This window comes from Diabrotica virgifera, chromosome 5 (genome assembly GCF_917563875.1).
Source record: "Diabrotica virgifera virgifera chromosome 5, PGI_DIABVI_V3a".
NCBI classification, from domain to species: Eukaryota; Metazoa; Arthropoda; class Insecta; order Coleoptera; family Chrysomelidae; genus Diabrotica; species Diabrotica virgifera.
The window spans coordinates 191,741,434-191,768,132 of record NC_065447.1 but is presented as its reverse complement, the minus strand read 5'-3'; positions in this window follow the sequence as shown (position 1 = coordinate 191,768,132).

Sequence of the window (26,699 nt, the reverse complement as noted above, 5' to 3'; positions counted from 1 at the left end):
ATTAATGAAATTTTTCTTATCTAAATTATTGCCTAGGTTCCAAAAATTTTTAAAAATATTATTTCTGTCCTCAATGCTAAAGCTATTATATTGATTGACACATTTTTTGCCTAAACATGGATTAGGAAGCAAAACTTTTTCAGCAACGAGTTCGTTTTTATAATTACAGTAACTTTTCCCCAAGTTACGTAACTTTCGTTGACGTAATAAATTACTTTCCTTTTTTTTTCTCTTTTGTCCTCTACCTTCAGGTTGAGTGCTTTGAGATGAACTACCTGATGTTTTACTAGAAATTGAACCAGTTGATGAGCTAGAACTAATGCTGTCAATTTCAGTCTCATTTTAAAGAAATACTGTCAAGGAGGTCAAATCTGATTCGGAGTTTAATAAAGAATCATTATGTTGTATAAAATCATTACAACCTATCTTATCATTAACTAATGGACTAAATACTATTGCGGCATTATTACTACTATCATTAGTATCATCACTATCTGAGTAAGGTACAAGCTTTTTATCACAGGTTAATAAATCGGTCTCTTCTTCGGCAGTCTCATCAATGTTCGAAAATAAACGGCTGTCAATATTCAAATTTGGACTTAGAGGAAAACTGAAATCCACAATGGCGTCATCATCTAGAACAGAACTAGGCATTTGGAGTTCTTGTTTATGGTCTTTTAGTATAGGCTCTAAAAGAACATCATGCTTTAGCGCTTCATTGAGGATCTCATTTTCAGTGGAAAATGAACCATGGTTTTTATTATTTCCGCTGAATTCCTGCACATTACTATCCTGATCCGCCAAAATGGATAGCAATGCAAGATTTATTATTTTGTGCCCCCGAGAAACCATTCTAAAAACCATTAAAAAAAAAGAAGTAAGCGCCACTCAAATGTTAGTTTTTTAAAATAATATTACTATCAAAATATAACTTTAAAATTACAAAAAAAGACGACTATACAACAGAGTAAATATATATTTTATTTAGGTTCAAACTTCATTTAAGTCGGTTAAGTAGTAATTTTTTTATGGCAAAATTAAGTCATAGTGTATTTTAAATAGCCAAATGGCGGTTACATAAACGAAAAATTTTTTTCTGAAAAGTCGTAACCGACAGTCGGTAAAATTGTGGATTCTTATGGTATATTATGATTTCTCAACATTCTAACTAAACGCTTAACAAACCATTAAATATTAATAATATTTCAAGTTATTGTTTACCTTATTGATATAACCACGTTTTCAGACCCAAGACGTAAGCACCACCTTCCACTACGGATCTTGTCGCTTACTGATTTCGGTGTCTCATCTTTTAAGAAACTCGTTTGGCGGTTAGAACATTCAAAGCCCCTTTTAGTTGGTTTGGAATTTTTTTACAGCTGCGTCTTTTTAATAGTTGATAGGACGTAAAAACTCTTTTATTTTGATACCAAAACATAAATTTAGAATTTTTGGCGCTTACGCCTTTTTGTCGTGACGCCATCGATATAATAGATATTATCATGTCACTTACAACCTTCCATTTCAGTAAGTATAGCTTTTATATTATAAAATGAAGTGTTTAATGATTTTTTCTTTTAAAACCTATATGATTTGGTATTATGTTTGAAAAGGAAACAATAAATATTCAAAATGTAGTGGTCGGGATTTTTGCCTATGCGAGGATTGTTGCATGTCGGGATTTTGGCCTGTCGGGATTCTGGCGTGTCGGGATTCTGGTGTGTCGGTGTTTTGGCTGTCGGGATTTTGGCTGTCGGGACATATATCCAGTAATTTTTAATCGGTAAACTGCTAGGTGAAGTTCGACCTTATATCGTAAATAACTGCCATACAATATGAAATTACTTGTTGATCATAAAAATAATTTAGTGTGCTTTACGACAATATAATATAACGATTACATCTGCAATTTGTTTAATTTCGTCCAGCTGTTTTTTGCTTTTGCTTTTTTAGATCAAGACTTTTGCTTTTTACATCAATCTTTGCTTCTCTCTGATATTGACGCGATAACCGTTCTGATATGACACTCTAATTTCTGTGTATCTTGTTCAGTTTCTGTCGTTTAATTTAATGGTGATCATTATCAAATGAAAAATTAGAAGAAGTCATTAATAACAAGAATATTCTATGTGTTTTACTTGGAATAATTTGATTGGATTTATTTCTGTATAACTTTTTAAGACACTCTGTATTTGCAATACTTAAACTATATGATATAATTATTCATCGAATTAAGATCGAAACCAAAAGTTGTCGGATGATCGCTATAAAATATGGAATGTAGTGGGTGGAATCATTGCTAAATAATATATCAAATTATATCAATGATCACTACTCCGGAGGCATTTTGTTGCAAGTAAATAAAGACAACTGAATTGAAATCAAATGTTTAATCCTTAATAATATATAAATGTATAAGTTAGCAGATAAATCAAAGATTAATCGATTTTAACAGGCCCGGATTAGTCCAAACTAGCTAAAAACAACTATAATTTTAGACAATAATAATTTAAGGGGAGAATACTGATACACTAATCGGTAAAATTATTGAAAATTTTTAAAATTTTCAAGAATTCAAAAGCATATTTTATATCGTCGCTGTTAAATTAAAATAAGTGCAAAAAATCGATTTTTTAGATAATGGTATCAAAAAAATTCCCTTTTTGTCTATTTTTAAGTCAACCCGTTAAAACATTTTGTAAAAAAATTCCGTCAGATAGCTTTGAGGCCGTTTGCATAATGTTGGAATTACCTCTTTGTTTAGAAGATGGCAGATCTGTTGCATAATGCACCAGTTGTTTTCTAAACTATAAGGTAAAATATTGTATGTCATGTAAAATAAAAAAGTTATAAACAAAAATATCTAACAATTTTTGAACACATTTTTTTTGAGCGTTTTAACTTTGTTTAAACGCTTTTCCTTCTTCAATAGTTTGCATCGAATCTTTAGACGTTAATTTGACTGACTTTTCTTCAATGCAAATGAATGAAAATTTGCAAAAATATGCATTCGCGGGAACAATACACGAATAGTCAATAAAAAAAATTATGTTTAGTAATTGTTTAAATAAAAAAATCGATTTTAATGGAAAATGCTTAAAATGTCTTGTTTTTTACAATGTAGAAACTTGAAACTTTTACGGATTGTAGCTAATGATATGACTATGCATAATTTTACTTTTTACGTTAATTGTTTACGTTATGCTTCATAAATAAACAATAATGTTTCAAATTTTGGACGCTCATATATTTGTTTATATATAAATCGGCGTTTATTCGTGTCAAATTTCAATACGATACGAAACAAAACTTCAACCAAAATTCGAATTCAAAAAATTCGTGTTTTTATCGTAGTCTTAGAAAAACCACCGGTAGAAACGTTTTGTGCTACAATTAACATTAGAATTCGTTTTGTCGTATTAATTAATTAGACGCTTTTCTTTAGTTCAATCGTTTGGGTCAAATCTTTGGACGTTAATTTGACAGCCTTTTCTTCGATGCAAATGGCTAAAAATTTGCAGACATATGCATTCGCGGGAACAATACACGAATAGACAATAAAAAAAATTTTTGTTTATTAATTGTTTAAATAAAAAAAAACGATGTTAACGGAAAATGCTTAAATCCTCTTGTTTTTTACAGTGAAGAAACTTAAAACTTTTACAGATTGTATCTAATTATATGAACTATACATAATTTCACTTTTTACGTAAATTGGTTACGTTATGCTTTATAAATAAACAATAAAGTTTCAAATTTTTTGCCGATTCCGACTACTTTTCATGTTAGTACATCATATGTTTTATACATATTTTAATAAACATGACGATATATTTTAATGTTTGAAAAGTGTAAGACTAAAAAGTAAAAGATAAAAAAATATGAAAAAAACATTTTTAAAAAACGCTTTTCTTTAGTTTAGAGTGACTAAAATTAAACATATTATAAAAAAAAATCAACTTAAAAGCAAAAAAATAAAAAAAGTTGAAAAAATCTAATACATTCGTTAAAAAAAGCGTGGTGCGAAAACCATTTATTTGATGAAAACGCGCCACGCTTTTCTTTAACGAATGTGTTAGATTTTTTAAATTTTTTTTATTTTTGCTTTTTAGTTGATTTTTTTATAATATGTTTAATTTTAGTCACTCTTAACTAAAGAAAAGCGTTTCTTAAAAATATGTTTTTCATATTTTTTTATTTTTTACTTTTTTCTGGTCATTTTACAATAAAATGATCAGAGCAATTTTATAGAAGATTTTTTACCAAAATAATCTCCACTATAATTTTTTTAATACTATTAATTTATCTGGGGTTTACACCGCTCCGAAGTTGATCGCAGTTTTGAATACTCTTAAAAATACGATAAAACGAACCGTTAGTTTTCTTTTTCTATTCTATATTTTTTATTCATACCATATAGAATCACTTTCTCATTTTTCTTTTTAGTATTCCTATATTATTAGGAATTTATTATTGTCTCTTTCCCCCACAGAGTGCAGGTACGGTCGTAGGTCATACAAAAAAGCACCAATCAATAGAGATGAAATTTTAATAAGGGCACCGTAGACAGTAGCAAGACTATCCCAAAATAAATTTCTTTGTAATGAAGAGAACAAAACAAACTTCTCAAAAGTGCTCTATCAGAAGTAGGTTTTTGTTGTCGATCGGTCTGAATCAGATACCGATATCATCTGTAATTCATCCGTTCTACGCTAGCTGCATCCCAATCCTACGATTCTCAGACTGTCGTAACGGAGGACATTGACATTCTTGTCTTGCTCACAGCATTAGGAACAAAGGAGTACTATATATTTTTGTAAACTTTCAAAAGAGTGTAAGTCGGATCAATTATACTGTACTTCAAGTTTTATATATAGACGTTATTGCCAATAATTTGCTGTTTTTCCATTTTATTCCAGGATGCGACACAGCTCATAAGATTGTAAAAATTAAATTCATCAAAATTTTTTAAATGAATTAACAAGCGGAACAGTATTATTTCCCAGAAGAAGTCCAGCGATCTTTGCTCACTGTCGTTGGCGAAAATTTTTTCGTCTCTTAATATGGACGAAATAAACATGATTCTCTGGACATCATGAGATACAAACGATTCGCCAAGACAGTGACCAAGTTTTCAAGTGATTCAGTTTCTGATTCGTCGGAAGTCGCAATCCTGAAGATTGGGGTTGGAAAAAGCATGGAAAAATTTGGATACCGATCCAAACTTTCAAAACTCTAGCACCGATCGAGATTTTGAAATATATTTTCGGCAGATACAAGGGAAACTGTGGAAGCATGTGTGGTTGCCGAAAATCAGGCCTCAAATGCTCTGCAGTGCGTCTCAATTGTTCTGGTGAAACTTGCAGAAACATCATGGATATATCAAAATTAATAAAAAAATTCGAGGATGAATTACCCAAAATGATGACAATTCTAACTTCTGTTTAACTGTAAACGTTCACCTTCGATAGTAAATTAGATGAACCACAGCCTGGACCATCAAATAAGATTAAAAAACAATACATTATAACCTGCCATATCTGGACCTGTCATATCCGGACCTCCCCATATCCGGACGGTTCTGCGCCGTCCGGATCTACCGAAATCGACCGAGAAATACAGTCCTGCTGTTGGACAACGCACTAAAAGAAGAACTAAAAGATGACGAAATAATGTATTATAGAATCTATAAAACGTGTCTATCGACGAAAGTTATTGACGGCGTTGATTACTGGAATGTATGAAGGAGAAAACATTTCAGAGACTGTAAAAGAAGTAGTGGTCTTGATATCCGGATTTTTTCACATCCGGGTCGGTCTGTCGCCACATTGATCCGGATATGGCAGGTTTGACTGTAGTTGAAAAACAACTTTTTAAATTATCCTCAATCATACCTAACCTGGACATTATATCTACTGGGCCTAATGAAAAACGCGCCTCCAGACTCTACCTCAGAATAAATAAATATTAGCATAGAAATGATACATTATATGAATAAAAATAGAAAACTAAGCATGATGGTTCGTTTTTATATTATACGAGTATTCAAGAACCCGATCAACTTCGGTGCGCTGTAAAACCAAAAGAAAATTTCTGGAATTAAACAACTTTGTAACAAAAAGTATTCGCTCTATGATATTGCTCTTATGTCATTTCTAAAATAAAATTGTTTAGCCACTTTTCAATTTTGATTGCAGACGAAAACGACGTAAAATGTTTTATATATAATTCTTATAAATAAACATATAATTAGACGATAATTATTTGATCGGTTTTAGATCCAGTCCTGTTAAATAGGAATGTAACTTAACCAGAGGCCAGTGCAGAAGACGAAACGAGATATTATATTAAAATAACGAGTAACAACAGTGATGTTTGTTTTAACATCTCGGTGTGCGGCGCCTACAGCGTTGGAGGCGTTGTTACGATAATCAGTTGTTTCGCGTACTAAATCATGACCAAGACCAAACCAAACCATGTCCAGAGCCGATCGAGAAACTGAACTTCATTCCCTCCCACTATTCATAAAGCCCACCTTTGATCTTCAGATTGCTTTCCTTCCTACTAGGCCAGTCGCTTCCTTAATATCCTACTGCAGATTTTTGCTTACCATTTATTAGAAACAGGTACTAGCCGCTAGCAAAATTGTATTAAATAAATCACAATATGTAGAGAAATAATTGTGCAATAAGAAGAATTTTCACTTGTATAATGACATATTTGATTTGTTTGCGTGCATGTTATTATAGAACAATTAGGTATTAAGTATGCCATTTGTTGTCAATTTTTTTACAACACTTATTTAAATGCACTTTTTCCCAGACAGTTCTCGCCAGTTGCGCACACCCCCCTACTTACGACACTATTATATATACAGGAAATTTTAGATTCTGGAAACCTGACCGAATTGAAAGATGGGCCAAATCAAGTTTTAAAGCTTAGGAAAAGACCCGATAATCTATACATGAAACATCCATTTTGGTTTAAGGATGTTTGTTAGAAATATGCTTTATTGTCACTGAAAATTATACAAATTTTATGGACAAAGCTTAATATAAAGTCAGAAAAAAAAAATAATATCTAACAATAACAATAACAAATACAATTTTCTGAAATTTGATAAATCGTCAATATAAAAAAAATACAAAAAAACAAAATATAAGTTAATAAAGTAAAGAAAAAAAAAACAAAATCGATATATTGCAACAATTTATAGACATTGCAAAGTGAACATACAACAAAGTAAACTATAGACATAGGAACTAATAAGTTTAAGCTGCTGCATGTGACACCCAAATATAGATAAGTTTGGTTACTTGTACATTACTGTAATTTCTTAGTTAGCCATTAAGAAACTCTTCTACTGAATAATATGGTCTTTTAGATAGATGAGCTTTTGTCATTTTACGGAACTTGGGGAAAGATGTTGCAGATTTGAGTTGTAAAGGGAGATGGTTGTATAGTTTTTTTGCGGAATATAATATAGATTTCTTTACTAACTCAGAGGACGAGATCGGTAAATAGACATCAAAATTTGAATTTCTGGTGGAGTAGTCATGATGAGGCCTTGCTGGAAAGATATGCATGTGTTTACGAATTAAGTAAACAGTTTCTAAAATATATAAAGATGTAAGGGTTAAAATTCCGTGATCTTTGAAGTAACTTCTGCAATGTGTTGTTCTTCTGAGGCCAAACAGATACCTTATTGCTCTTTTTTGTAATTTAAAAATAACATCTAATTGGGCAGCTGTACTAGAACCCCAAAAAGGAAGACCATATCGAAGATGAGACTCGAACAAGGAAAAATATGTTAGTTTAGAAGATGCTAAATTGAGTTCTTTCGAAACAGATCTTATAGCATAGCAGGATGAGGAGAGTTTCTTACTTAGCAAATCGATATGAAGGGACCATTTGAGGTTGTTTGAGGTTGTAAAAAAATACCAAGAAATTTTACAGAATCAACGGTAGAGATCTGGCTGTTATTAACAAGCAGGGGTTGAAGAGCACTTTTATAGGATAATGCTACTGTCTTATGCACGTTAAAAGAGAGTAAATTAGAGTCAGACCAGGTTTTTATCGTTAGCAAATCAGAAGTTAGAGTTGCATGAAGAGATCCAATAGTTGAGTTGCTCCAAGTGATACTGGTATCATCAGCAAAAGGAAAATTTTTCCATCGATTTTTAAGTTAGTGATGTCATTTATAAAGATAAGGAACAGTAGAGGACCCAATACTGATCCTTGAGGTACCCCACGTACAATGTTTTTGAGACTAGAGTCTGTATCATTTGCTCTAACTAGTTGTTTCCTATTATTCAAGTAAGATTGGAACCAATTCAAAGAAATACCTCGAATCCCATAGAAATTTGGTTTTTTAATCAAAATGTCGTGATTTACACAATCAAAAGCTTTGGCATAGTCACAGAAAACAGTGGCAGTATAAAGATTATTGTTTAGTGCTTGGTAAACCTCATGAAGCACAGAAAACATGGCATCAGTGGTACATTTATTAGTTAAAAAGCCGAACTGATTTTGGGAAAAGATGTTGTTATCAGTAAGAAAGGACATAAGACGGGTTTTTATGAGTCTCTCAATAATTTTGTTACTGCGGGCTACTTTGTTTTCCGTGCCTACCTACTTCTGTTTCTGTTTTTCGTTCTCGTCAGCAAAACTCCCAAAAATTTCAAAAATTTGTAACATCTCTAAGGCATATGATAGTACCTATTGCTCATTCACTTTCTGACGCATGTCTAATTTTTAAAAATCGGATATATTATTCAAAAGCTACCGAGCTCAGAAATTTGATTTAATTACTATTTAAAAAGGGTAAAATGTTTGTGGTTATGTATGTACGTGTGTATGTATGTGTGTATGTATGTGTGGAAAAGTTAAACCGATGTGAATTTTTTTTCTACATTTCAAAAGTAGGTCAGGGCAGATGCAGAACTGGTTTAGATTGTGACTTTTAACCACCCATATGACAACTATAGCACTGGGTAGATACAACAGGGCATATTTTTTGGGCGAATCTACCTTAGGTTGAAATCGAGATAAGAAAATCCGTAAATACATCAAATAGCGCTTGAGTTTAGCTTTCAAATGGTGCATAATTGGTCAGGATCGGACATACACACGGTTCAGTATAGTCGCAAAACCGAAAAATTTAACTTTGAAAATTTTGGGTTTTCAACAATTACTCAAAATTTCCACCTACGAATTGCGCCAATAACTGAGAGTTTGTAGGAAAACTAAAGACGAGTCTAGCGATGTATACCTCGTATCTGGGAAAATTCGAATTTTTTAAAGTTATAAGCCTCATAAGTTTGATTAAATCCATTTCGGATAGGAAAAACGGTTTTTTAAACTCTAAATTCTTACCTTTAGATATTATATTTGACATTGAATGTATCAGGCACAACTCGTAAATACCTGTTAATCCCATGTTTAGTGATCAAAATCGGTTAAACCTTTTATAAGTTATCGAGCTCCAAATATAGCCCATTTAACCATTATCACCGAAATAGTCTATAAGGTTATAGTGGTTACGAAGCTAAATTTGATCGGGCAATCACAGTTAATTTCTGTTTTGAATAGTCGAATTAGTTCGCTAATTCTTATCCGGTATTGTTTTATAATTTTGTTAATTGTTCTGTTATTGCTGCTCCACGATATTTCAGTAATTTGTTTTTTATTCCGTCTGTCTTATATCTGCAATATATAAATCCAGGGTTGATATTATTAGAGTGCAAAAATATATTTACATAAGGGATAAATTACAAACTCTAACATTAAAGTTGATAACAGCAACAGCAGAAAAAAAAGTTCAAAAACACAACAAACTTAAATTATTTCATTAGGAGAGTTGAATGACTTATAAAGAAGAGATTTCGTCAGAACTATCTGGTCAACCGTTATGACGTGTATTTATTTACAAACTTTATAAAAAATAAAGGATCAGGTCATTAAGGTTTGTTAATTTGCATAATTTTAGAGTTCATATAGATCGGTATCAACTAGCATGAATAAAAAATCTCTACGAGAAATAATAAGCATATTAGGTGAACAATTTTCGAAAATTGCGTGCTGGCCACGTGTGTTTCACATGCGAATTTTTATCTTTTTCTCGGCGCCCTCCAGAGTGGTAACACTGCAGTGGCGTCAGCGGTTACAGGTTGATTACGAAATTTTCTTATTGTAACTTTATGACAAAGCACGAATAATCTGATAAATATGTGGTCAGTATGAAAAATTTTTCAACAAAATATTTTTTTATGGATGCTATACAATGTGCAACTTCTCTCAGTACTTACATACATTCAAAACGAAAACTTTCTCACGCACAGTGAGAAAAGTCGGTCTTTGCAGTGAGAAATAATTTCTCACTGGTTTTCCGCCGGTTTTCCCTACATATGTTCGCCGTTTCCATAGTAACATGCACAATACAAACAGAATTATTGTTGTCAAACAAAATGTGTTGAAGGAAAACTTACCAGGAATTACCTTTCAAAACTGTTCAAATATAACTGTTAATTATAATTTTAAATAAATAAAGTATATAAATATTAAGAACATTAAATACCTACATATATTATATGTATTTTATTTCAATTTAGCCATATAATATACCTAAAAGCACCTAAATTATTTAATTTTGAAGTTTGAACTCTTGACAACAACGCATCCATAGAAAAAGTTCAGTCTACAACACGTGAGAAAATGACATATTTCTCCTTCGCTTGATTTGCAGCACTTGCCATCGGCTCGTGCCAACAAACTTCTACGCTCGTGAGAAATATGTCTTTTTTCTCACTTGTTGTACAATATATTATTTTCTATGAATGCTATACAATGTGCCACTTTTCTCACTACTTACATACATTCAAAACGAAACATTTCTAACGCAGTGAGAAAAGTCGGCCATTGCAGTGAGAAAAGTCGACCATTGCCGGTTTGCCACACACATGATCGCCGTTTCCATGGTAACATGCACAATACAAACATAATTATTTTTGTCAAACAAAATGTGTTGAAGCAAAACTTACCAAGAATTGCCTTTTAAAACTGTTTAAATATAACTGTGAATTATAATTTTCAACCTTCAAACCGACTGTAAACCTCGTTTTCCAATTTCCTTAACACTTCATACTTTATAAACCTATTAATTATATTCTCGTTACCCCGCTAATGACCTTCGTGGTTAATGAGGGTATTTTCTAAATAAAAAAAAGATAATTTTAAATAAATAGAGTGTATATAAATATTAAGAATATTAAATACCTATGTATCTATACCGTATATGTATTTTATTTCAATTTATGCATCTAATATACCTAAGGGCACCTAAATTATTAAATTTTGAAGTTTGAACTCTTGACAAAATCGAATCCATAGAAAAAGTACAGGGTATAACACATGAGAAAATGTTATTTCTCCCTCGCTTGATTTGCGACACTCGCCTCGTGCCTCGGCTCTTGCCAATAAACAACAAACTTCTGCGCTCGTGAGAAATATGCCTTTTTTCTCACTTGTTATACAATATACTATTTTCTATGGATGCTATACAATATACAACTTCTCTCACTACTTACATACATTCAAAACGAACAATTCCTCAGGCAGTGAGAAGAGTCGGCCATTGCAGTGAGAAATATTTTTTCTCACGGGTTCTCCTACGGTCTTTCATACTATGATCGCCGTTTACATGGTAACATACACAATTAATGTTATCAAATAAATGTGTTAAAGCAAAACTTACCAGGAATTGCCTTTCAAAACTGTTCAAAAATAACTGTTAGATTAGAATTTAAAAAACTGTTGTACAGTGTACAACACATGAGAAAAGGACATATTTTTCCCTCGCTTGATTTGCGGCCCTCGCCTCGTGCCTCGGCTCGTGCCAACAAAATTCTTGGCTCGTGAGAAATATATATTTTTTCTCACTTGTTGTACAATATACTATTTTTTTAAAGGAACATCTATAATCTACATACAGCGTAAAAACTTTGGACTTTTTAATACCTTCGCTCCTCTTCGACGTAAATCCTCATTTACAGTCGAGACTATATTTTATTATGACAGACAGATCTCTATTTCAACGACAGACTTTGGTACAAAGATCTCACAACCAATAACTAGAGACAAGTAATATCACGCCTGATCTAACAAAAATATGGACAAGACAAATCTAGTGATTCACTTAATATCTACTATAAATTTTGTTAAGTAATATAGTAAATTCTGTCATACTTTCTTTTTATTAACATCTGAGATTTTTTACAATCTATTTTACAATGAAAACTATAAGTAAAACTGTTTGTCTTTACAATGACAGAGATGTAAGGTCAAGTGACCATAGCATCACGACACACATTGTCTTTTTTACTGGTGGGTTGCGCAAATACACTATGAGCACGAAAACTAAATACGACACAGAACACAATGGCTGGGCGCTGTTGAAGGCATAGCTTCCACTGCTATAGGATCGGTTAGGTAGATCTAACATAACTTTAAGGGATCATATTGCTTCAATCTCTTCGTTTGTTGGTTGTTGAGAAGATTGTATGCCAGGGTGTTAGAATGCGCCTGCAACCTATTTTGATATTGTTCAGAAGATGCTTTGCACTCTTCAGAGACTGTTAGTACTACTAACCTACCTAAAGATCTCTATGCATTACATCATTCTAGTAATACCAAGGAGCATTAGTGATTATTCTCAGAGTGTTGGATAAAAATCTTTATATTTTCATAATATTAGATTTACTAGATGATGCCCAGAGCTGCGAACCATATCAGCAGCTTGTTGTCAATCGATAGGTAAGAGTTTTTTCCCAACATCCATTAAAGTTTGCTGACTTAAAAATTCCAAGTTGAAGTCTTTTCGTCCATATATGTTTGGTCCAAGTTAGTTGTTTGTCAAGGTGGGTACCTAGATATTTTATGCCATGCTTTTGGGGTAAAGGAAGTCCATCGAGGTTTATTTGTGGGCATGTACCTCTTTTTATGGTGAATGTAATATGTGTTGATTTTAAGGGTTTTACTCTAAATTCTCCAGAGTTTAAGTCATTCGTTTGTTTTATTCAGATATAGTTGCAGTCTCTTACTTACTTAGTCCTAAGCCTTTCTACCTTTAGGTGTAAGGCTGGTGGAGTTGAGTTTGGCATTGTAGTCTCCATGCTTTCCGATCTTGCGCTAGGTTTCTTGCACTTTCCAATGTCAATCCCTTCTTCTCGACTTCTTTCCTGATTTCATCTACCCACATAACTCTTGGTCTCCCTCTTTTGTTTTTCCCCTGCACTCTCGTTTCGAACACTCGTTTTGTTAGCCTCTCGTTCGACATTCTACACACGTGCCCGAACCATCTAAGTTGTCCTTCTACTATTTTTTCATTGATTGGTTCTAGTTTTAGGTTTTGTCTAATTGTTTCGTTTCGTATTTTGTCTGTCCTTTTTCTGTTTGCTATTTTCCTCAGGAACCTCATTTCCATAGCATTGACTCTGGATTTTTGTCTCCCCGTCAATGTCCATGTCTCGCTGCTATACATGATTGTTGGTCTAACTACTGATTTAACGACTGCCGTTTTTACTTTTTCCGGTATCCCTTTTTTCCCAAAAAATGTTGTTTTCATAGTGTTAAATAAGCTTCCTGTTCGTCCCATTCTCTCGTTTATTTCCATGTCTTGTTTACCATTTGATTCGATTATTACTCCTAGGTATTTAAAATATTCCACTTGCTCTAGTTGTTTCCCGTCTAATTCTATTGCGTGTGTCTTCCTCGTATTTGAAATTATCATTGTTTTTGTTTTCTCTGTATTAATTTTCATATTTATGTTTGATAGTTCTTCTTCTAGGATTTCAAGATTGTTCTGTAAGTCTTCTCTGTTTTCTGCTATCAATACCATGTCGTCTGCAAATAGTAGCTCCGATAGTTGAGTCTGTTTCATTTGCCAGTATCCTAATGTTAGTTTTCTCATTCTTCTCTTGGCTTTCTTTATCGCTTCATCCAGTACCACTGAGAATAGCAGTGGACTCAGCACGCATCCCTGTTTGACGCCTTGACTTGTAGAAAATTCTCTGGATTCCTCGTTATTGGTTCTTACTGTATTTGTATTATTTTTGTACATATTATTTATTACTTCTATTATGTGTCTGTCGACTCCCCTTTCTGTTAGTGTCTTCCAAACGTCCTTTCTTCGGATTCTGTCAAACGCCTTTTCCAGGTCAATGAAGCACATATGTATCTCTCTATTTTTCTTGATTACCTTCTCACTTACTTGTCTTAATGTGAATATTAGGTCTTGCGTGCTTCTGTCCTTCCTGAATCCACACTGTGTGTCTTCCATAGTTGTTTCTATTTGTGTTTTTATTCTTGTCTCTAGTATTCTTGCTAATACCTTCCCAGGGATACTTGATATGGTGATACCTCGGTAATTATTACAGTTTCTCTTGTCTCCCTTTTTGTGTATTGGTAATATAATGTCTTTCTTCCAGTCCTTTGGTAATTCTGCTCTATTTATGATATCATTCATTAGTTCTTTCATGCTATCCATTCCCTCTGTCCCCATGAATTTTATCATTTCCGGGGTGATATGATCCTTGCCTGGTGCTTTGCCCAGTTTTACTCTTTCTATTGCTTTCTCTAATTCCTCTCTTGTTATGGATTCCACTTGTTGTTCTTCATTCCTTTCTTGTATCTCCCCTATGTTGTCCTTGTCTACATGAGTTAGCTCTTTGAAATGTTCTCTCCATCTTTCCATTATTTGTTTTTCTTCTGTTAGTACGTTTCCAATCTTGTCTTTTATATTCGGCATCGTGTGCTCTTTCTTTTGTCTGAATTGTTTTAATGCGCCGTAGAAGAGTTTTTGGTTTTCCCTATAATTTTTTGTCATTTTTTGTCCAAATATCTCCCATGACCTTTCCTTTCCTGCTTTCACCGCTATTTTAACCTCTTTCCTTTTTTCTTTATATGCTTCGTAATCTTCCGGGTGTTTTGTGCTTAGGTATCTTTTCCATTTGTCTTTTTTGTTCTTTATTTTCTCTCGTATTTCTTCCGTCCACCATTCTGTTCTCCTCATGTTAGTGTTTGCTATTTTTGCTTTCCCGCAAGTTTCCTCAGCTGCTTTGATTATGCTGGTTTTTAGATATTCCCATTTTTTTTCTATATTTGTATTTTTTGCCCTACCTTTCAAAGTATTATCTAATTTTTCTTGGAATTTCTTCTTATATATTTCCTCTTTTAATTTGTAACTTTTTATTTTTTCATTTACTACCTTTCTTCTCTTTTCTTCTTTTTCCTCTGTTGTTCTCATTCTCATTATTACTAGATGGTGGTCACTGCCAATCTCCGAGCCTCTTTTCACTTTCGTATCCTGTACTCTTTTCCATTTGTTGCTGCTTACCAAAAAGTAATCTATGATTGATTTTTCGTTTCTGCTGTCTTGTACTCTCGTGTATTTGTGTACTTCTTTATGTTTAAATTTTGTATTTGTTATAACTAGTTTATTCTCCATACATATTTCTATTATTCTTTCACCATTTCTGTTTAGCATTTCTTCGCATATGTGTTGATTTTAAGAGTTTTACTCTAAATTCTCCAGAGTTTAAGTCATTCGTTTGTTTTATTCAGATATAGTTGCAGTCTCTATGATGCTATTATTGGATTCACATGAGAGACCAGGAAAACAGTATCATCTGAAAAAAATGTTGCAAGCGTTAGGTTATTGCTTGTTGGTTAGTCAGCCATATATCAGGTACCTACAGGATCGGTCCGAGTGTACTACCCTGAGGTACACTAGGTAGGATGGGGTAGAGTTGTGTACTGTATAGGCTTCACTATACATACTATACAAAACTATTCACCTGTCATATTTAAATTCTATTTCTAAAATAGATAATGATCCTGTTTCATAAACAGAGAGAACTAGATTTTGAATACATTTAATGTTATATTAATTAATTATTAGTAATTTAGCACACCGTTCCAGACTTGTAAGCATATTAAGTCAATCTCATTCAATTAAAAAATATTGCTTAGACGACCTTCATGGACTACCACTGTTCGACTAAAAAAATTGTGTTGCATTTAAACAACTTTTTCGGATCGTGTTGTTTTAGTTGGTACCTACAAAGTGTACAGACAATTTTAACCTCGTAATTATAAGCAAAATTTATATAAAAAATGACGAAAACTCGGTGTAAACAGTTAATGTTGAGAAACATGTAAACGAAGATGTACGTACCTTGTTATTTTTTCCTGTCGTCTTACTCAGAAATAACCATTAAAAACCAGCAATGTTTCATGTGGAATTAAATTCAATTAACGTTGCTTTTTGAGTCTCGCAAAAACAACAGTATTGCATTTATTTTTTATTTACTTTAATATTCAATTAACACTTTTTTGGTTTTATTCCAGAGTACATAAAAATTACAGTAAGAAGTTAAAAAAAATCACAGGTTATTGATGTCTGCGATTTTTGATTTTTTTAGGATTATTTGCATTAATCTACAAATGTACGTAGGTACAGGGTAGGGCAGATAAACGGCTAATTAGAAATATCTCGATAACTAAAGGTAACTGAATCATGACATTTGGAATCATGAAGGTGTAACTGAATCATGAAGGGGTTTGGAAGAGTAACCTGTTTAGTGAAAATGTTTTCATATATTTACTCTTTCCGGTTATATCGGAAGTTTCTTATAACTTCGTTTTTTTAATGGGACCCCTGTATATTTTTACATTTTTGGATTCTCCTCGATGTCTTCTTTCGTAAAATATGAAGTTTTATAATGTTATACAGGGAGTTTAAAAGATAATTACGTTTTTTTTTTTATTAATTTCGTAGCGATAAGTATTCACACCCTGTCGAATTGTAGTGGTTTGACATCAAAAACTCTATTGATGTTCAAAAGATTTTTAATAGTCTATTATTGATAAAAACTATTAATATAGCGAAATGTTTCATTTTGGTATACAGGGTTTGTCGAAACTCGGAATGGGTTTTCTTAAATGGAACACCCTGTATTTTAGTATTGTAATGAAATGATATGTTAGGGTACGTTTTTATTTCTTAAGCATTCACTATACCTAAATGCTTTAATCTGTGAGTTAATTGTGATTCTTTAATCCAAACATGAATTGCAACAGAAGTTACGGGGAAATTCTATTAGGTTGGCCGTGAAACTATTCAGTCAAAAATATTTTTTTGAAAATATATACATATTAATCTAGACTGAACCTTAATTTATTATTATTGATTGAAATGACAAAATACCTACGTAGTTAAGATTTTGGTGCGTAAAATATTAATAAAAACATTCAATACTCTACCTAATTGGCTATGTCCCTTTGAGTGATTATGCCATTAACAAGAAAATTTAGACACTACAGGTGCTGCACATAACCTTATGCCTGCTGTGTGTAATTTCACATTTCTTTGTTATCTTTTCTATTGGAATGATGTACTAAGATAAATAAACTTTTGTAAAATTAAATTGCAAAGTAAAGGCATAACCATTGATCAGTCAGCGACCAAAATAGGGGCACTTCGTCTTTATATTGAAGAAAAACGTGGTCATATTATAGATAAACAATATATTTTGCCACGAAAAAATACGAGGATGACTTCATTGCCACTGATTCGACTACAAAAACGAATGGATGGTGAGTTAGCTACCGACACAGGACTCATAGTTCGAGCCGAACTTCAAAAGAATATGTTGGAATGTTTTGACTTATTCAATGTTGAACTCGAAACCAGATCAACGTCCATTCATGGCTTCATTATTTGTTCGAGGTTGTGCAGACACACACTTTGCTTTTCACAAAAACTGAACAGTTGAAATTAGCTGTTTCAACATTTTGTGACTTTACCATGAAGAGTCATCAGAAGCAGACAACTTGCTAGAAATATCAAGGCTCAGAAGACATTTACAAGCGGCTAATATTACAGCCTCTAAATGGTTAGCTATCTTCTTCTTCTTAAAGTTCCCTCTCCTATCGGAGGTTGGATATCATAATGGCTATGGTCACTTTGTTGGCTGCTGCTCTGAATAGTTGTAATGAACTACAGTTAAACCATTCTCTAAGGTTTCTCAGCCAGGAGATGCATCTTCTTCCTATGCTTCTTCTTCCTTGGATCCTTCCTTGCATAATAATTCTCAGCAAATCATATTTTTCTCCTCTGGTAATGTGACCCAAATATTGCAGTTTTCTAGTTTTTGTATTTTTCATAATTTCTAACTCCTTATTTAAACTTCGTAGCACTTCAACATTGGTAATCCTTTGAACCCACGGAATTTTCAATATTCTTCTGTAGCACCAATATAGTTCTCCGTATAGCAATATAGAAAATATGTAGCATCTTAGAGCCCTCAATCTGAGAGGCAACTGAAGGTCTTTGTATGTAAGCAGTGTCTTCTTTTTTATAAATGCTTGCCTTGCAGTTTCAATTTCTTTGCTTTGGTCATTTTTGTCATCAACCTGGGTTTCCAGATATTTGTATGTCTTAACTGTTTTAGATTTTAGCTGTAGACTTTTTAAAATTCATTGTGGAATGGGATTTCTTGGAATCCCTTCCAAACTTAATGGTTGCTTACAAATTGTTTATGACCATTTTTTGCTTCATGTGAGAGAAGTCATAGTATGCTAAAATGAATCAAGAATTACTTGTGAGCAGTAATGACGCAAACAAGTCTAAATAACCTCGGTTTATTAACCATCGAACACAAAACAACACACAACATAAATATAGAAAATGTGATTTTAGAGTTTGTAGCTAGAAAAAAAAATTAAATCAGTTACATACTGTAAAACAAAAAATAAATAAAAAATGTATAAACATTCTCAATTTCTTTGCAACACGAAAATGCAGCAGCTGCATAATACTATGGTCAAATCTGAGAGTGCAAGAGGAGTCTATACCGGTTTCGGGGGTTGTTTCCCCCTCATCAGTAGTCCCATATCCTCCTCTCTCAGATTCTTCCACGTACCACACTTTGGGCCTTTCCGAATTGCAAAGAAAGAAATGTCACGGATGAACTAGGGCCGTCTACCAAAAAACAAAGTAAGTTATAAATCGAAGTAGCACAGAAAACGACAATAAATATCGTCTCCATACCACCAGATTGACAACAGGTGGAATACTTTCTTTGGTTACACCTTCTGAGATTTTCAAAATTTATAAATCTTACAGGATCCCGAGGAAATTAAGATGAGCGAATTTTAAATAATTTACAACTCATCTGATCAGCGTGGTAAAAGCTCCAACAAGAAAGATTCCTTAATACTCAAACAAAAGAGTAAATGAATTAAAAATGTATAAACATTCTCAATTTCTTTATAACACGAAAATGCAGCAGCTGCATAATACTATGGTCAAATCTGTGAGTGCACGAAGAGTCTATACCGGTTTCGGGAGTTGTTTCCCCCTCATCAGTAGTCTCATATCCTCCTCTCTCAGATTCTTCCACGTACCACACTTTGGGCCTTTCCGAATTGTAAAGAAAGAAATGTCACGGATGAACTAGGGCCATCTACCGAAAAACAAAGTAAGTGATCAATCGAAGTGGCACAGAAAACGACAATAAATATCGTCTGCATACCACCAGATTGACAACAGGTTGAATACTTTCTTTGGTTACACCTCTTAAGATTTTCAAAATTTATAAATCATACAGGATGCCGAGGAAATTAAGATGATAGAATTTTAAATAATTCACAACTCATCTGCTCAGCGTGGTAAAAGCTCCAACAAGAAAGATTCCTTAGTACTCAAACAAAAGAGTAAATGAATTAAAAATGTATAAACATTCTCAATTTCTTTATAACACGAAAATGCAACAGCTGCATAATACTATGGTCAAATCTGTGAGTGCACGAAGAGTCTATACCGGTTTCGGGAGTTGTTTCCCCCTCATCAGTAGTCTTATATCCTCCTCTCTCAGATTCATCCACGTACCACACTTTGGGCCTTTCCGAATTGTAAAGAAAGAAATGTCACGGATGAACTAGGGCCATCTACCGAAAAACAAAGTAAGTTATCAATCGAAGTGGCACAGAAAACGACAATAAATATCGTCTGCATACCACCAGATTGACAACAGGTGGAATACTTTCTTTGGTTACACCTTCTGAGATTTTCAAAATTTATAAATCTTACAGGATCCCGAGCAAATTAAGATGAGCGAATTTTAAATAATTTACAACTCATCTGATCAGCGTGGTAAAACCTCCAACAAGAAAGATTCCTTAATACTCAAACAAAAGACTAAATGAATTAAAAATGTATAAACATTCTCATTTTAATTTTACTCTTTTTTTTAATTCATTTATTTTTTTTTTAGTATTAAGGAATCCGTGACGTTTCTTTCTTTGCAATTCGGAAAGGCCCAAAGTGTGGTACGTGGAATAATCTGAGAGAGGAGGATATGGGACTACTGATGAGGGGGAAACAACTCCCGAAACCGATATAGACTCTTCCTACACTCTGAGATTTGACCATAGTATTATGCAGCTGCTGCATTTTCGTGTTGCAAAGAAATTGAGAATGTTTATACATTTTTAATTCATTTACTCTTTTGTTTGAGTATTAAGAAATCTTTCTTGTTGGAGCTTTTACCACGCTGAGAAGATGAGTTGTGAATTATTTAGAATTCTCTCATCTTAATTTCGTCGGCATCCTGTATGATTTATAAATTTGGAAAATCTCAGGAGGTGTAACCAAAGAAAGTATTCCACCTGTTGTCAATCTGGTGGTATGGAGACGATATTTATTGTCGTTTTTTGTACTACTTCGATTGATAACTTACTTTGTCAAAAAATAAATAAACTGTTATATACGTATATTTACTGCAATTTCTTTAACTATTATCTTAATTTTTTCATTATTCAAAACACACCTTTTCCGGATTTTCGTTGATTGATTTTAACAATTTTTATTTTTAGGATTTGGGGTGACCATCGATTACCCCCCATGGTGTCACCCATGCTAGCTACGCCACTGAATGAAACAATATGAAAAAATAAAAATATCGGGAAAGAAATGAAGGACACAACTTAAAAAACAGATAGAATAAAAAGAGTGCTATAAACAGCGAAGATCAAAATCCTTAGAAAAATAGATGATAAGACTTTATGGCACAAAATTAGAAGAATTAAGATAAGACGGAAATGCAAAATGAAGAACATCAAGGACTGAGTAAGAAAGGGGAGAGCAGAATGTAAAGATTATACAGGGTGTTTCATTGGGAAACGGAAATACTTTAATAGTGAATAGAGGTCACCGAGCAGGTTCTAGATATAGCACATTTTTTGCCCTACCCGCTTTTATAACCGAGTTACAGGGTGTTTTATACATTTTGCCCAATTCTTTCCTAAGCCATAACTTTAGCACCACCCTGTATATTTTTTTGATATTTGATACACATATGTCTCATTCAAAACCCAAACGACCGACATACTAACCATAAGAAAAATCCAGGTCCGGATTAACAAAAAATTATAAAGTAATTGTGACCTTAAAACAACACCCTGTATATTGAAATTTTGAAAATCTGTTTGCATATTTGAAAAGAGCACAAAAAAGTAAGTTTAATGGTTTGCTTCAATTTTTCGGCCAGACAATTTTATGACTTTAATTTTGAAATTAAATTGAATTTTTTAAGAACTTTTACATTAAAAAGCAGATATTATTAACTTTTAGTTATAAATTATTAAAGTTAATGAATAAATACACATTTTAAAAATAATCAATACTTATTTACCACATTGGAACGACCCAATTACTAATGACAAGAAAAAGCCAGGTCCGGATTAAGAAAAAAGTACAAAGTAATTGTGACCTTGAACCAACACCCTGTATATTGAAATTTTAAAAATTTGTCTGCACATTTTAAATGTGCATGAAAAACTGTGATTAAAAACTTATTTTAATTTTTTCGCCGTTGATTTAATTACATCAATTTGAAATTATATTGAAATTTTAAAGAACTCTGAGATTAAAAACCAGGTATTGTTAACTTTTAATAATAATTTAATGTTAATGAATCAATACTTATTTTAAAAATACTTAATACTTATTTACTACGCTGGTTTCATATATTTTCTGGATTTGTAGCTATATGCACATCATTAAAAATTAGAATTGCGAGAATTGGGATATTTTAATGATTTAGTAAAGAATTAAAAAAAACTGCTACAGTAGACTCCCGTAAGTTCGGCCTCGGTTAGTTCGGTCTCCGCTTAGTCCGGCTGGCTCTCTGAGCATTAGTCACACACTTTGCACATCAAAAATCATTAGAAAAGAAAATTCAGAAAAAAATTACTGACTTCTTTTAAGTGTTTAAGAAGCCAAACCCACAAATGTGCAATAATATTTTTAAATTTTATTAGGTTCAGAGTTCTGTAAGTATTGTTTTATAGTATTTTTTAACTGTCTATCTTTTTATATATGTTAAAAATACGTCAGAGTATCCCTCTGTGTTGTCTTCTACTTAATGTACAAGTGTTTTGTTTTTGCTAGATCCGTACAAACAATAAATGGGCATTTTTTAGATAAGCATCGGTTAGTTCGGCCACTTTTAAGTTCAGCCTAGGGTCCGGTCCCGAGGTGGCCGAACTTACGGGAGTCTACTGTATATCTAATAAAACAAAAATTCGTTACAATTCAACAATTTAACATAAATTAAAAATATTTGAACTACAGCAGTTGCTCAAAATATCCGCCATTTTGTTCGATGCATTTCCTTGTTCGTTTTAAAATATTTCGAATCGATTTTCTAAGTACATTGGGATTGTTCATCATTTTTCTGGTAGCTTCTTGTGACCTTGACAGAATTAATCAATATGATTTCAAAATTGCCGTAATTAAATTATCTGCGCAAAAATTTGACATTCACCTTTTAACGCAGCTTTTATGCTCTTTTAAAATACACAAACAAATTTTCAAAATTTCAATATACAGGGTGTTGTTTCAAGGTCACAATTACTTTATATTTTTTTTGGATTTTTTCTTGTCATTAGTAATTGGGTTGTTTCAATGTGGTAAATAAGTAATGATTATTTTTTAAATGAGTATTTATTCATTAACTTTAATAATTAATAACTAAAAGTTAATAATATCTGCTTTTTAGTGTCAAAGTTCTTAAAAAATTCAATATAATTTCAAAATTAAAGTCATAAAATTGTCTGGCCGAAAAATTGAAGCAAACCATTACTTACTTTTTTGTACTCTTTTTAAATATGCAAACAGATTTTCAAAATTTCAATATACAGGGTGTTGTTTTAAGGTCACAATTACTTTATAATTTTTTGTTAATCCGGACCTGGATTTTTCTTATGGTTAGTATGTCGGTCGTTTGGGTTTTGAATGAGACATATGTGTACCAAATATCAAAAAAATATACAGGGTGGTTCTAAAGTTATGGCTTAGGAAAGAAATGGGCAAAATCAATAAAACACCCTGTAACTCGGTTATAAAAGTCGGTACGGCAAAAAATGTACTATATCTATAACCGGCCCGGTGACCTCTATTCACCATTAAAGTATTTCCGTTTCCCAATGAAACACCCTGTATAAGCCGAACGATAACAAATGGGGGTACTAGAGACGGCGGGAGATAGTTCCCCAATGGGAAAACCATCAGAAGAAAGACAATGAAAACTATGGAAAGACGACTCACTGAAGACACATTGAAAAACAGACAGAGTCATATCTACACAAAAATAGAATCAGAAGTACCAGAAACCAAAGAAAAAAAAATAGATACGTTTGCTGCAATAGTATGGGATAATCATCATTCTCTTTGCCTTATCCCTATGCGGGGTCGGCTTCCCTAATTGCAGTTCTCCACACAATTCTATCTTGGGTCATATCAATGTTAATCCCCTTTACCAACATGTCCTGCCTTATCGTCTCCCCCCAGGTCTTATTTGGTCTTTCTCTCCTACACCTTTCAGGAATCTGCACTTCAGCTATTCTTCGTATTGGGTGATTAACGTCTCGACCAAACCATCTTAGCCTATGCTCTCTCATTTTTACATCAATTGGTGCCACACCTAGACTTCCCCTAATATACTCATTTCTAATTTTATCCTTCTTTGTCACTCCACTCATCCATCTAAGCATTCTCATATCCGCCAGATGCATTCGTTGTTCCTCTTTCTTTTTCACTGCCCAACATTCAGTTCCGTACATCATAGCCGGTCTTATGGCTGTTTTATAGAATTTTCCCTTCAGCTTCATTGGAATTTCTTTGTCACACAACACACCACTCGCATCTTTCCACGTCATCTATCCAGCCCTAATTCTACTGCATGCATCTCCCTCTATTTTTCCATTACTCTGTAACACCGATCCTAGGTACTTAAAACTATTGCTTTTAACAATCATTTCACCATCCACAGATACCATTTTATTTGTAGTAACTCCATCTTTAAATGAACATTCCAAATACTCTGTTTTTGTCCTACTAAGTTTTAAACCTTTTTCCTCCAAAGCTTGTCTCCACTGTTCCAGTTTTTGTTCTAAGTCTCTTTCACTATTTCCTATTATTTCCTAACACTATATCATCAGCATGCATTAGGCACCATGGAATGCTACCCTGTAGTTTCGCGTTATCTGGTCCAAAACTAATGAGAATAAATAAGGACTAAGCACCGAGCCTTGGTGCAGTCCTATTTTCATCTGAAATTTATCAGTCCCTCCCACACCTGTCCTCGCACTAGTCATTACTCCCTCATACATATCTCTCACAATCTTTACATATTCGACAGGGACTCCTTTCTTATTTAGTGCCCACCACAGAATCTCTGGAGGAACTCTATCATATGCTTTCTCAAGATCAATGAATACCATATGAGCGTTGGTCTCTTTATTCCTGTATTTTTCCATCAGTTGCCTTACAATGAAAATTACATCTGTTGTTGATCTGCCCTGCATAAAGCCAAATTGATTATCGGATATTTCGGTTTCTTCACGTATCCGTCTATCAATTACTCTCTCCCATATTTTCATGGTGTGGCTAAGTAGTTTTATAGCCCTGTAGTTTGTACATTGATGTACGTCTCCCTTGTTTTTGTTGACAGGTACTAATATACTGCTTCTCCATTCGTCTGGCATTTGTTTAACTTCCATAATTCTATTAAATATACCTTCTAGCCAACTTATTCCTGTCTCTCCCAATGCTCTCCATACTTCCCCAGGAATATCATCTGATCCGACTGCTTTTCCTTTCTTTATTATTTGAAGCGCTTGAGCCACTTCCTTTTTTGTTATTCTGGTAACCATTGCTGTTACTGTCTTCGTTAACTCCACAGGCTGTCTGTCAAATACTTCATTTAATAAACTGTCAAAATCTGTCATTTAATAAACTGTAAAAATTTCTCCATCTCTTTTTGACATGCTTTTCGTGAATTAGTATTTTATTATTTTCATCTCGGATACATCTAATCTGATCAAAATCTCTTGCTTTCTTTGCTCTCTGTTTGGCTATTCTATATATCTTTGCTTATAAAATAGCCAAACAGAGAGCAACGAAAGCAAGAGATAAAAAGCCATAGTATGGGATATAATAGATAATTGCAAGAACAACAACTACTCTCTTGGCAAATTTTTAACAATTGATAGAATATTAGGAAATGGTTGAATGCTCGAATAAATGAATTTTAAAGTCAAAAGGCAGATATCAAGCACTGAATTTAATTAAATCTTGCCCAAGTATACTTTCGCTCACAAGAGCATCCTCAGGGGCATTTCGTCAATAAAAAGAAGGTATCTTCGAATGTCATTTTATTAATATAAATAATTTTGGTGGCAAACTTAAATTAACATCTAACTAAACACTGAACAAGGGACAAAACAGATAAATTAAATTGCCAGTAGGTTCTACATTTTACAATATGGAGGCAGAATGAAGAAAGTATACTTGGGCAAAATTTAATTAAATTCAGTGCTCGATATCTGCCTTTTGACTTTAAAATTAATTGATAGAATGTTGATACCTATCCAAGGACGCTGTAGTTTTCTTCAATATATTGCACATAAACCCCTCTGCATTGTATTATTTCTACATATTTCATCATAGCCGCATCAAAATCTAGCTCTCATGGGTTTTTATACCTCTTCATTAATTTATGCACTCAATCTCACATTAATCGTTGTGAGAAATAATACATCGCGTGGGCAGCTTGGGAGCTTGTCGTATTGGTTTTCTGTTTTACAAAATTAGCTTCTCGATCAAACTCTATTCTTGCGTTGACTAAAAACGAAAAGTCAAGTCTTAAACATTAAAAAAGTAATTATTTTTGTATTTTCTGTGTAAAAAACATACTCTTAGAAAGCACTTAGATGAGCAATTACAAGGATACCAACTCAGATGTAAAAACTAAGGAACAAAAAATGGTTAAGAGTCGGAATATGAACGTATCCTTAATAATTTAATTTACTCAAAGTAATCTGTTAAACTCCTAATAATCAGTTAAATTTAAACGCTAAAATTCAGCGTGCTGGTCACGCGTACCTGTCTCATGCAGATCGTATTCTTTTTCTAATCCGTTCGTTCACGTTTGATGTTTTTTTAGTGTAATGAACCCAAGTGAGCTTCCGAAAAAAACCTTTGAAAAGAATATTCGTGTAGTTGATACCATTATACTTATAATGGCGTGTCTATCATGGTGAGCGGGTTTAAGTAGCCACAACGTTTAATTTTGCCG